The sequence below is a fragment of the Boleophthalmus pectinirostris genome, unplaced genomic scaffold (assembly GCF_026225935.1).
Source record: "Boleophthalmus pectinirostris isolate CB_2022bp ecotype Guang Dong unplaced genomic scaffold, ASM2622593v1 HiC_scaffold_13, whole genome shotgun sequence".
Lineage (NCBI taxonomy): Eukaryota > Metazoa > Chordata > Actinopteri > Gobiiformes > Gobiidae > Boleophthalmus > Boleophthalmus pectinirostris.
In genome coordinates this window covers 31,778,143-31,792,563 of record NW_026571036.1, presented here as the reverse complement: position 1 = coordinate 31,792,563, position 14,421 = coordinate 31,778,143, and positions in this window count along the sequence as shown.

Here is a 14,421-nt window from a genome sequence, read left to right as displayed (position 1 = left end):
ATTTCATATTATCAACATAAAGCCTTTGTTGCCTGTAGACCACAACTTTTACTCACGTCACACTGTACAATATATTACTGAAGTATATGAGTAAAAATATGGTGTCTAAAAACTACTCAGAACTACAATTTTATAAAAGAGTTCCAAGAAATACAACCTAGTCTTTTCTCAGTGTAACACAGATCATGGTGGAATCAAACCGTTAACCCTCTGGCCGTGAGCGTGTTTTTGAAGTGAGGGTAAACTCCCTTCACATTAAAAACGTGTGAAGACAATTTACACTCTGTATAATGTGGAACTGACTCATGCTTCTCCCACATTCACAAGAGTCATAAAAACAACAGTACAAATGTTCCAGTGGAAAGCTTTAAATGCTTTTGGAATGACGGCTTTCCCAGACCACGGAGCACGGGTCCCACAGGGATATACAGATTATATACAGCAGTAGTAGTAGTGGAAGTTGTAGTAGTAGTATTATTGGTGGTAGCAGCAGCAATAGTAGTAGTAGTAGTTGTTGTAGTAGTTGTAGTAGTAGCAGCAGTAGTTAGTAACAGTCAAAGTAGTAGTAGTAGTAGTAGTAGTAGTAGTAATGGTGGTGATGGTAGCAGTAGTAGTAGTAGTAGTAGTAGTAGTAGTAGTAGCAGTAACAATCATAGTAGTAGTCTAGTAGTAGTGAGTAGCAGTAGTAGTAGTAGTAGTAGTAGTAGTAGTAGTAGTAGTAGTAGTAGTAGTAGTAGTAGTAGTAGTAGTAGTAGTAGTAGTAGTAGCAGTAACAATCATAGTAGTAGTCGTGATGGTAGCAGTAGTAGTAGTAGTAGTAGTAGTAGTAGTAGCAGTAGTAGTAGTAGTAGTAGTAGCAGTAACAATCATAGTAGTAGTAATGATGGTAGCAGTAGTAGTAGTAGTATCAGTAAAAATCATAGTAGTAGTAGTAGTGATGTAGTAGTAGTAGTAGTAGTAGCAATAGCAGTAACAATTACAGTAGTAGTAGTGATGATAGTAGTAGTAGTAGTAGTAGTAGTAGTAGTAGTAGTAGTAGTAGTAGTAGTAGTAGTAGTAGTAGTAGCAATAACAATTGTAGTAGTAGTAGTGATGGTAGCAGTAGCAGTAGTAGAAACAGTAACAATCATAGTAGTAGTAGTAGTATAGAGATAGATAGTAGTAGTAGTAGTAGTAGTAGTAGTAGTAGTAGTAGCAGTAACAATCATAGTAGTAGTAGTGATGGTAGCAGTAGTAGTAGTAGTAGAAACAGTAACAATCATAGTAGTAGTAGTAGTAGTAGTAGTAATAAGTAGTTGTAGTATTAGTAGTAGCAATTACAGTAGTAGTAGTGATGATAGTAGTAATAGTAGTAGTAGTAGTAGTAGTAGTAGTAGTAGTAGTAGTAGTAGTAGTAGCAATAACAACTGTAGTAGTAGTAGTGATGTTAGCAGTAGTAGTAGTAGAAACAGTAACAATCATAGTAGTAGTAGTAGTAGTAATAGTAGTATTAGTAGTAGCAATTACAGTAGTAGTAGTGATGATAGTAGTAGTAGTAGTAGTAGTAGTAGTAGTAGTAGTAGCAGTAACAATCATAGTAGTAGTAGTGATGTTAGCAGTAGTAGTAGTAGTAGAAACAGTAACAATCATAGTAGTAGTATTAGTAGTAGCAATTACAGTAGTAGTAGTGATGATAGTAGTAATAGTAGTAGTAGTAGTAGTAGTAGCAGTAACAATCATAGTAGTAGTAGTGATGGTAGCAACAATCATAGTAGTAGTAGTGATGGTAGCAGTAGTAGTAGTAGAAACAGTAACAATCATAGTAGTAGTAGTAGTAATAGTAGTTGTAGTATCAGTAGTAGCAATTACAGTAGTAGTAGTGATGTAGTAGTAGTAGTAGTAGTAGTAGTAGTAGTAGTAGCAATAACAATTGTAGTAGTAGTAGTGATGTTAGCAGTAGTAGTAGTAGAAACAGTAACCATCATAGTAGTAGTAGTAGTAGTAATAGTAGTAGTAGTATTAGTAGTAGCAATTACAGTAGTAGTAGTGATGATAGTATTAGTAGTAGTAGTAGTAGCAGGAACAATCATAGTAGTAGTAGTGGTGGTAGTAGAAATGTCGTTTTAGCAGTAGAAATAGTAACATTGTTCTACTGTTAGAATATTCAGGGGCAGTGATTGATGGTTGAATCCCAGTTCTGACCGGTACACTGTGCCATTGTGTCCTTGGGCAAAACACTTACAACACTTTGTCATTTTGGGGGCTTTGGAGTTGCCTAAATCTGTTGGATTTGTGTGTTAAATGTGTTTGAAAAAACAACCACAACACAACTCCAGGTGTGTTTGTGATGAAGAAACAACATTAAACTCAAGACTTTATGGAGAAGGAGGAGAGGTCATCGGGTACGTTTCTGGTCTTATGATAAAAAAGAGAACAAACATCCCCCTCGGAAAAGAAACAAAGAAAAAAAATAAAAATAAAAATCATTACAGCTTCACCGCTAACTCAGTCCACAATGTCAGTGCACTCACGCTTTGATACTATTACATCGTTAATTACTACACAATAGCTTTTGATCTACAGGGAATCTGTCTGTACCTCTAGTACTTAATAACCTTTTACAATGAGTTCTAGGAATCTGTTACAAACCCCCTATTGTTAGTTGATTTTAATTAAGTCCTTGCTTGCTTCCCCCACCCCCATCCCTGATCTCCATCTTATGCAACTACGGCGTACAATTATGCAAGCACGTTCGGGCTGGATGAGAGGCATAGCTGGCATCACTGTGTGCCGTCATGCAGAGTAAAAGTGATCTGCGTGCATACATAATTTAAAGGCAGTTATGGTTTCCCCGGTGCGGTTCAGAGAAGTTGGAAGCAGGGGTTTCGTGGTAGTGGGTCGGAATGTGCCAGGATGGAGTGCTGAAATAACACATTTGTACCAAGAAAATCCAAAAGGGACAATGGTTTCTAAGAATTGCTGAGTTTCTGTTCGCTGGGTTTAAGTGCATGTGATGTTTATTTATAGATTCTTTGGTGGGAAAAATGTCATAGTTAAAAACTCCAGTCAAGTGATAGTTAGTTTGTGAAGGAATGCTGGAAGGAGCTCTGAGTTTTAAAATGGAATCCCTATGTCATCAATACACAAAATTATGTCTCAAATGAAGGGATGCTTTTTTTCTGACAATTTAATGAACACATATTGTGATTATGTCTGTTGTACAGTTATAATCTACAATTGGGGAAAGAAGAGAAACAAATATTACATGGTTAAAAGCTCTGAAAAGTCCATTTTGGGGAATAGTTCTGCAGTAAACATCCTCAGACACATGGAGGCCCTCGCATGTCTCTATGTATGTCTCATCTACTGCTTTTGTCCAACCAGGAAGTACAATTATAAACTAAATATGTAACCCTAAATTGTCAAATTATAAGGAAAACTATGGAAAATTTTGGGATAAATCATATATATATAATCTTGGACAGCTGCACACAGCAATAAGCAGCAGGTATCCTATGCAAAAGCAAAATAAAGAACAAACATAATAAGAGCCTGAGCTGTTCTAATTCAAGGTGAAATGAATAGACAATAGGGCTGCATATGATTGCCTGTCTGTTCACATGGGACAGGAGGGTCCTGGTTAAACTCACATCTGTGCTGCAGCATGTGTGTTGCCTCCTGCAGGACGCCCTGTGCTCTGGAGCAGCTTCAGTGAGGTCTTTCCTTCCACAGGTCTTTCCTGCTGCTGCTGTCACACTGTACAATAAACACTGCCCTGTACATGTAGTACCTGTAGTACTCAGTACTGTAACAGAATGTGAGTCATCTAGTCTAGTTTAATACACTCAAGTCACTTTACCTTCTTTTTATCCTGATTTTATTTTTATTTTTTTTTGACAGGGACAAGTATGTACATTAGACCTGTAACATACTGCAACATTTACAGTAATATAATAATAATAATAATAATAATAATAATGCATCAGTTTTATATAGTGCTTTTTTGGACACTAAAAGAAGCTTTACAGAGCATTATTCATTCACTCCACCCTCTGTGGTGGTAAGCTACTATTGTAGCCACAGCTGCCCTGGGGCAGATTGACAGAAGCGAGGCTGCCAATCAGGGCTATCAGCCCCTCTGACCACCATCATCCCACTAGGCAATGTGGGTGAAGTGTCTTGCCTAAGGACACAACAACCCCACTGTGGCACTTGATTTTCCCAGTGGTCTCCCATCCAAGTACTAGCCAGGCCCAGGTGTGACTGGTGTGGCCACTAGTCAAGGCTAATTTGCAGTGTCTGACCCTAGAAGTGATTTTACAGAAGAAATGTCACGTGCTACCGAACATAACCACAGTCAGAGCCACTCATGGTACAGAATAACTCTGTAGCCCTTTATTTGATTTAATTACACTTGAACATTGTTGTGTGAAAATACATTTTATATTCAAAATGTTCTTGACTTTTGAGTGTATATTTGTATTTTTTTGCTGAAACACTGGAATTTCCCCATTGTGGGACAAATATAGGTCCTCTTATCTAATCTGTACAGAAAACAGATATGAGCTCTGACTGCACACTGCTCCTCCGCTACAAACCACAGCGTCCTCTTTTCTGGACCCTGCCGACCAATCAGAAGCCTCGACAGCAGATTGAGCGAAGTCACATGACTTTTCTAATCAAATCTGAGTTATGAAAGTAGTTCAGTGACATTAAAATGCATACAGTCATCATGTTTGTGTCTGATAAGATTTCAGAACAAAGCAATGAACGATTTCAAACAAAACTTTTATCGCAATGGTAACGGGGCTCATTTTTCACAAGTTCTCAAAATTTCCATCCTTCAAAAGCTATGATCTTTTGTTTTTTATATGTTAATCACTCTGGCAACGGAGCAAAGTTTTCACACAAACAAAAAAAAAAAGTTCTCAAAATGTCGCCCATAAACAAGAAGCTGAGACCCATGACATGACCTGGACGACCATGTGAGGACTTTTCATCAACTCACCATTCATATTCTGGTTTCATTATTAAGCAACTGAGCTTGTTTTTTTTTTTTTTTTTTTTTTTTTTTTCACATTTTAAAACAAACTCTTATGAATAGGATATAAACAAGATGTGGAGACCCATGGTTAGGCGACAATTTGAGGACTTTTCAACATTCAAAAGCCATAAAAATTTTTAATCACTATGGCAACTGAACTCATTTTCAACCTTTTAAAACAAAATCTTTTGAATGGGAAAAAGTCCTCAAAATATTCCTCATAAACAAAACTGCGAAACCCATGACCAAGGACTTTTCACCATTTAAAAGCTATGATATTTAGTTTTTAAGTGGCTAATCACTATGACAACAGAGCAAATATTTCACATTTTAAAACTAAATCTTTTCAATGGAAAAAAGTCCTCAAACTGCTCCTCATAAACAAAACTTTAAAGCCCATGACCGAGGACTTTTCACCATTTAAAAGTTGTGATATTTCATTTTTAAGTTGTTAATCCCTATAACAACAGAGCTCATTCTTCACACTTTAAAACAAAAACTTTTGAATGGGAAAAAGTCCTCAAAATGTTCCCCATAAACAAAACTCTGAAACCCATGACCGAGGACTTTTCAGCCTTTAAAAGCTGTGATATTACATTTTTAAATTGCTAATCACTATGGCAACAGAGCAAATTTTTCACATTTTAAAACAAAATCTTGTGAATGGGAAAAAGTGCTCAAACTGCTGCTCATAAACACAACTTTAAAGCCCATGATCGAGGACTTTTTGGCATTTAAAAGCTGTGATATTTCATTTTTAAATTGCTAATCACTATGGCAACAGAGCAAATTTTTCATATTTTAAAACTAAATCTTGTGAATGGGAAAAAGTCCTCAAAATGTTCCCCATAAACAAAACTCTAAAACCCATGATCGAGGACTTTTCAGCATTCAAAAGCGACGATATTTAGTTTTTAAGTCGTTAATCGCTATGGCAACAGAGCGGAGAGTTTCCGTCGTTCTGAAGCAGTGGAACGAGGGAACGGGAGCATATGCGGTGAAAAGCTTGTGTTTGGACGTGTGCTGGGAGAGTTTGTGAAAAGTGTCGTTTTGTGGTGCGTCGGAGGCTGTTGGTGTTGGGGCTATTTTGGGCTCCAGTTGCTCCCCTGTCTGTGACGTCTGCTGCTGGGTAAATCTGAAACTCACACAGGCCCGCAACCTCACATGCCTCCAGCAAACACACACAGGAGGAGAAGAAGAAGAAGACAGGAGGAGACAGGAGGAGAGGAGAAAGAGGTGAGGAGGAGAAGAGAAGAGGAGGAAAGGAGAGAAAGGAAAGGACAGATGTTTCCAGTAAACACGAGAGGAGGAGAGGAGAGGAGAAAGAGGAGGAGGAAGAAGAGGACAAATGTCTTTAGGGAGGAGGAAACAGGAGAGAGGAGAGGAAAGGACAGATGTTTCCAGTAAACACGAGAGGAGGAGAGGAGAGGAGAAAGAGGAGGAGGAAGAAGAGGACAAATGTCTTTAGGGAGGAGGAAACAGAAAGAGAGAGGAGAAGAACAGTAGAAGGAGAGGAGAAGAGGAGAGAGAGGAAAGGACAGATGTTTCAAGTAAATAAGAGAGGAGAGGAATAAGAGGAGTAGAGGAGGAGAGAGGAGAAAAGAAGGAGAAGGAAGAGAGGACAAATGTTTTTAGGAAAGAGGAAACAGAAAGTGATGGGAGGAAGAGAGAAGAGGAGAAGGACAGTAGAAGGTGAGGAGAGGAGAGGAGAGGAGAGGAGAGGAAGGAGAGGATTAGAGAGGAGGAGGAAGAGAAGACAAATGTCTTTAGGAAGGAGGCAAGAGAAAGCGAGAGAGGAGAGGACAAGAGAAGGAAGGGGAGAGAGGAAAGGACAGATGTTTCCAGTAAACACGAGAGGAGAGGACGAAGAGAGGAGAGGAGAATGAGGAGGAGGATGAAGAGATGATAAATGTCAGAAAGAGAGAGAGGAGAGGAAGAGAGAAGAGGAGAAGGACACTAGAAGGAGAGGATTAGGAGAGGGGAAGAGGGGAGAGAGGAAAGGATAGAGGTTTCAAGTAAAGAAGAGAGGATAGGAAGGAGAGGAGGAGAAAAGAAGGAGGAGGAAGAGAGGATAAATGTTTTTAGAAAAGAGGAAACAGAAAGAGCGGGGAGCAAGAGAAGAGAGGAGAAGGACAGTAGAAGGAGAGGAGAGGAAAGGAGAGAAAGGAAAAGACAGATGTTTCCAGTAAACACAGGAGGAGAGGAGAGGAGGAAAAGAGGAGAGGAAAGAGAAAAAGGAGGAGGATGAAGAGATGACAAATGTCAAATGAGGAGAGAAGGAAGAGAGGAGAGGAGAAAGAGGAGGAGGAAGAGAGGACAAATGTTTTTAGGAAAGAGGAAACAGAAAGAGAGGGGAGCAAGAGAGGAGAGGAGAAGGACACTAGATGGAGAGAAGAAGGAGAGGAGAAGAGGGGAGAGAGGAAAGGACAAATGTTTCAAGTAAAGAAGAGAGGAGAGGAGAACGAGGAGGAGGATGAAGAGATGATAAATGTCAGAAAGAGAGAGAGGAGAGGAAGAGAGAAGAGGAGAAGGACACTAGAAGGAGAGGAGAGGAGAGAAAGGAAATGACAGATGTTTCAAGGAAAGAAGAGAGGAGAGGAGAGGAGGAAGAGGGGAGAGGAAGGAGAGGATTAGAGAGGAGGAGGAAGAGAGGACAAATGTCTTTAGGAAGGAGGCAAGAGAAAGTGAGAGAGGAGAGGACAAGAGAAAAGAAGAAGGACCGTAGAAGGAGAAGGAGAAGAGGAGAGAGAGGAAAGGACAGATGTTTCCAGTAAACACGAGAGGAGAGGAGAGGAGAGGAAGAGAGATGAGAGAAGAAGGAGAGAAGAGCAGAAAGAGGAGTAAGAAGAAGAGGACAAATGTCTTTAGGGAGGAGGAAACAAAAATAGAGAGGAGAAGAACAGTAGAAGGAGAGGAGAAGGAGAGGAGAAGAGGGGAGAGAGGAAAGGATAGATGTTTCCAGCAAGAAAGAGAGCAGAGGAGGAAGCGAGGAGAGGAAGGAGAAGAGGAGAGGAAGAAGGAGGAGAGGAGAGGAGGAAGAGAGGACAAATGTTTTTAGGAAAGAGGAAACAGAAAGAGAGGGGAGTAAGAGAGGAGAGGAGAAGGACAGTAGAAGGAGAGAAGAAGAGGGGAGAGAGGAAAGGACAGATGTTTCTAGTAAAGAAGAGAGGAGAGGCTGGAGAAGAGAAAGAAAGAGAGGAGAGGAAGAGAGAAGAGGAGAAAGACAGTAAAAGGAGAGGAGAAGGAGAGAAGTAGGAGAGGAGAAGGGGGAGATGTTTCCAGTAAAGAAGAGAGGAGAGAAGAGGAGGAGGAGGAGGAGAGGAAGAGAGAGGAGAGAAGAAAGGACAAATGTCTTTAGGAAGGAGAGTGTTGGGAGTGACGCGTTATAAAAGTAACGAATTACAGTAAGCATTACTTTTTGCTGTAACACAGTAATGTAAGGCATTACAGGGGAAAAATAGTAATATTTTACTCGGTACAAATGTGAGTAACGCGCGTTACAGTGTTTTTTTTTAACCTGGATTGAAGTGGTGGGTTTTTCTTCATGCAAATTCGCTAAAATCACCTCGATATCAGCAGCGGTGAAACGCCGGAGATGCGCCCTCATAGACCTTCAGGTAACCGCGGGCGAAAGGACTGACAAAGAACTCCACGCTGTTTAGACCTGGTTTTAGACCTGGGTCAGTTCTGGTTTAGACCTGGTTTAGATCTGGGTCAGTTCTGGTTTAGACCTGGTTTACACTCGTCCCTCCCTCTATCACAGTTCACTTTTCGCTGTCTCGCAGATTTATTTATTTTGTGCAATTTTGCATGCCCTGTTTGTTTTTTTTAAGAGAATGCGTATTGCGTTCCTCCCGCTGCGTCCTGACTGGCAAGGGACTCCTGTCTCCTGTACAGTACAGAATGTGTTCAGCTGCCAAATTTAAATACATGTTCAGTCTCTAGAGTGTGATTCTGAAGTGCTGTACGGTTGTAAGTTTTCTCCCCGACGAAACCCACAACGTCGACGAAACGTTCTGACCGACAAAGTCTCCTGCGCTCGCACCCAAAAGACAGAGAAGATGCAAACCATCACACAAAAAGTTGGACTTCTGGACACGCTGAAGGAAGGTAGAGTTACGCGCTGTAACAGAGTCTTGCACCGGCTCGGGAACCTGCAAATAGTTGCTGAAATCAGGGCCGCGAGCCCGAGCAGCAGAGTGTCCATAAAGAGCGATCGTGTGACAGCCGCTTTACCTCCGTGAGGTGCGGAGCAGAGCCGCTCCTTTCTCCTGCAGTCACCTTCGAGCCCGTCCCGACAGTGAGTCCTGTTTTAGTCCTAGTTCAGTTCTAGTTTAGTCCTGGTTCACTTCTGGTTTAGTCCTGGTTCAGCTCTGGAGTCCTGGTTTAGAGGAGTCCATATACAGCGCAAAAGATTTTGGTGAGAGTAACTTAAAGTAATGCAATAGTAAGTAATGCCTTACATTTTAAAGCAGTAATATTGTAATGTAAGAATTACTTTGAAATGACAGTAATAGGTAATAAATAACGCATTACAGTTTCAAAGTAACTTGCCCAACAGTGGGAAGGAGGAGAGAGAATGAGAGAGAGGAGAGGAAGAGAGAAGAGGAGAAAGACAGTGAAAGGAAAGGAGAAGATGAGATGGAGGAGAGGACAAATGTCTTTAGGGAGGAGGAGAGAGACAAGAGAGGAGAGAGAGAGGAGAAAGGACAGATGTTTCCTTAAAGAAGAAAGGAGAGAAGAAGAGGAACGGACAGATGCTTCTAAGATGTAAAGAAGAGAGAAGAGAGAGAGACAAAGAAGAGACGAGAGGTTGGGAGATATGAGAGAGGAGAGGAGAAGAGGAAACAACAGATGTTTCTAGTAAAAATATAAGAGAGGGAGGGAGATGAGACAGAGGAGAAAAGAAAAGAAGAGAAGAGTGGAGGAAAGGAGAGATGTCTTTAGGAAAGAGGAGAGAGGGAGAGAGAGGAAGAGAGGAAAGAGCAGATGGTTCAAGGAGAGAAAAGAGAGGAGGAGGAGGAGGGGGTAGAAGAGAGGAGGAGGGCAGGAGAGGAAAGGGGAAAGAGAAGTGAGGAGGACATAGGGAGAGGGAGAGGAGGAGAGAGAAGAGAAGAAGAGGAAGAGAGGGGAGGAGGGGAGAGATGGCGCCGGGAAAGAAGAAAGGAGATGGGGAGAAGAACTAAGAGTAAGAGGGAGACGAGAGAGAAGGGTAAGAGAGAAGAGAGAGACAGGGGAAGAGAGAAGAGAGAGACAGGGGAAGAGAGAGAGGGGGTATAGAGAAGAGAAGAGAAAAGAAGAGAAGAGAAGAGAAAAGAAGAGAAGAGAAGAGAAAAGAAGAGGGAAAGAGCAGATGGATCCAAGAGAGAGGATGGAGGGGGAAAGAAAACAGGGGATAGAAGAGAGTGAAAGGGGAGAGGAGGAGAAGATGAGCGAGGAGATGGCAGGTGTTAAGTTTGGGGATTGAGGGCCTTGAAGTTATACGTCAGATCTGTGCTGAGGAGAACCTGTTTACTGTAAAAAAGCATGGCATTTTAGAAGTGGAAAATGGTCACATTTTAGACAGCGCTTTTCATGCTTCAAGGCACTCAAAGCACTTTACTTCAAGGACTCACACACGAGTGTACACAGACACTGCGGGCAAAGTGGGTTGCCCAAGGACACAACAACAACAAACATGTGTGAGAGCTGGGATACTCTGGAACTAACAGCTGAGCTACTGTCACGTCTGCAGCGCCTGTAATCGAATGAATTCAGTTTGATGCCAACATCATCTCCACAGACACTACACTGTAAAATCTAATAAAAAATCTGACTAAAGTGGACTGTGAATCTAAAGATGAGCTACAAGTAATTCCTCAGTGTAGTGTGCAATAAATTCATCTTTCATCTCACTGGGCACAGCAAGTGAAGTGAACTTTAGTTTTCATTCATAATACTCATGTAGTGAAGCTGTGCCAGTGAATCAGATCAAATCTGAATAACCTTTACTTTAAGAGTAAGTTCATCTGACTTGGTAAAACCATGGAAACTGTTTGCCTTGAATTGAGCCAGTAAATGTTACTTCTACACACACGTTAGAGCAGGGGTGTCAAACTCAAATTCACACAGGGCCAAAATTAATAATTGGGACTAAATCATGGGCCAAACTACATATTTATTGAAAAATGTCAACAATATCTGCAGGTCTTTCTCTTCTTTCAAAATATGTAATGTTAAACCCTTTCTTAGTAAAATAAATGTTTAATAATAGTTTTGCTTAAACACTGAATCCAGAACATGCATAATATAAAATAATAACAACATTTTAAATAAATAATGTCTCTATAACCTATCATTAGTCAACAGGGCAGCTCTAATACAGTGATCTGATCCTCAGACATGAGTCTGAGTTAGAGTAAAAACAGGTTCTGTTCTACAATAATGTCATTTAGATCTGCATCAGGTACACACGGACTTGAATATTTATTAGTCTTTGAAAAGAAACTTAGTGAAACCTTTGTTCAGCTTAAGTTCAAAACACATCGTAACATGTAACAATAAAATAATAAAGCTCAGTCATTTCCACATGTCAACTCAACAAAGGCCCCCGCACTTACAGGTGTCAAAAAATACTGGAAGAAACAAAACAGGTGAACAGGTGTAATCCAGCAAAGAGTGAATGAACAGAGGGAGGATATAGAGACTGGATGAACAGAGGGAGGATAAAGAGACTGGATGAACAGAGGGAGGATATAGAGACTGATGAACAGAGGGAGATATAGAGATGGAACATGAAAGAGGGAGGATATAGAGACTGGATGAACAGAGGGAGGATAGAGAGACTGGATGAACAGAGGGAGGATAGAGAGACTGGATGAACAGAGAGATAGAGACTGGATGAACAGAGGGAGGATATAGAGACTGGATGAACAGAGGAGGATATGGATGAACAGAGGAGGATATAGAGGATGAACAGAGGGAGGATAGAGACTGATGAACAGAGAGGATATAGAGACTGGATGAACAGAGGGAGGATATAGAGACTGGATGAACAGAGGGAGGATACAGAGACTGGATGAACAGAGGGAGGATAGAGAGACTGGATGAACAGAGGGAGGATATAGAGACTGATGAACAGAGGGAGGATATAGAGACGATGAACAGAGGAGGATATAGAGAGGATGAACAGAGGGAGGATATAGAGACTGGATGAACAGAGGGAGGATAGAGAGACTGGATGAACAGAGGGACGATATAGAGACGCTCTGGGATGATTCGGGAATGAGTGGCAGTTGTAGGAAAAACAGGGAGGAAACAAAAGGAGGAGTGGAACAAACTGGGAAATGGAGCTGGACTCTTGGCAATAAAACATCACTGGTGAAGTTACTCGTATCATTCAAGTCGACCTGAGTCTACTTGTGTGCTTCTTTCGCCTTGAAAGTAAGTAAGTTTTATTCTACCACAATCATTAAGATCCACAAATTTGTAGCTGTGAGTAAAATAAACAATCTGAATGTTAGATTTTACCGTGTAGTATAGCACTCACCAGAAAATGTATTTTGGAATAGTCATACCAAGTTGTAGCCAGTGCTATTTGAAGTATTTGTCTTAAAACTCAGATGGATTCACAAATATTCTGTGTATCCTTAAGTGCCTCCAGTGTTGTAAATGCATTCTCTCCGTCAGCGGTCGACTCTAAGTGACGCTTTAATAAGCTCTCGAAGCAAAGTCAAATGAATCAACTTGGAGCCCTGCACAGAGTCAGAGTCCACTCACACAACCATGTCTGCTATAAATGTGCTGTCAGCATCAAGAAGAGGCCTGGAGAGATGAGTTAAAGCTTTACACCAGTTAAAAGTCCTATATTATATTACGCAAAATTGATTCTTGTAAGCTTTAAGCCATGTTAGAATGTTGTTACCTCCTCAAAAACCTGGAGTTGTGTAGTTTCATTCACGTGTTTGAATAATCCTTTATTAACAGTCTGTCTACATCTCCAAAGCTCAAAATGCTCTGTTCCACCTTGTGATGTCATGAAGCAGTAGTTTTCAAGTTAACAGCTACATGTTATCTTTGGTTCAGCAGAGATTGAAAATTCCACAGTTGAAGTCATCCAAATGTTTCCAGTGAAAGTGTAAACTAGTAGAGGTTAAAAACGCAGTGGAGGTCTTCCTGTATTACCACATGACATCACAAAGTGGTACATATGCAGGATTAGCTGTGAATGAAATAAAACACAACTCCAGGTACGATATATGTTATCATTTTTTTAAGATCAAGAGTTTGTTTTTGTACCTGACAGTTTGGACTGCTCCCTGGGTTCTTCTTCAGAGTGGTCATGTGATGCTGCTGTGACTAGTAGTGTAACGATATCCAAGTCTCACGATACGATATCGTCACAGTATGAACCTCACGGTGCGATATTTATTGCGATATCATGGGAAAGCTCACGATGTGGTGGGGAGGCTCACGATTAGGGATGTAAGGATATCCAAATCTCTCGGTATGATATTTTCAGGACATACATCTCACGGTACAATGTTTATTGTGATATTTTGTGAGGCTAACAAACCTGTGAATGTGCTGCTTTTTGCCTTGATAAGACTTAATCCAAAGAGCTAAGACTTAAAAGTGCTTAGAACTGTTACTTCTCTTATAGTCTTCATTGAAAGAGCAAAAGAGCAAAGGATCATGGTCTATGTAGTTCCCTCTGTCTTTTTTAGCTATTGCTGCACCATAACTCTTAATTTAAGCGAAGAGACGTGTAATTCGATATATTGTGAGGGTCCACGATATTATTGTGAGAAGTTTGACGATACGACATCATGATATTTTGGTTATTGTTACATCCCTGGCAGTGACGTATCCAATCACCTGGTTTATACAGATTTTGGCGCTGTCTTTCTACTGGTGGAGGCAGGATGAAAACGGCATCTGCAACCCAAAGCTTGCAAAAGAAAGAAGCACATTACAGACTGAGATGGTGCAAACATCGTCAGGACAATAAATATCGTTGCTGGATTAAAGAAGCAATTAAAATACGGAAATGTTCCCACGGGACAACAAACCGGGACAAGGGGACTTTTTTACTCTCACACACCTGGGATACTGTCCTGAGGAAGTTGGACTGCAGATGGCGCTGTCGTACTGCCTCCACCGGTAGGAAGACAGCGCCTAAACCTGTATAAATCAGCTGATCAGACACGTCATAGCAACATCATGTGATCATGTGAGGAAGACCGCAGGGAACAGTCGAAACTGTCAAGTATGAAAACAAACTCTTGGTCTGAAAAAAATTACTTATTAACATAAATTACAAAATGAACCTTGGTCCAGGTACAGCATGTTTGTGATGAGGAAACAGAACATTGCAAACGGACCATTTAAGAGGCAGTTTGTGGAAAAAGTTTAAAATG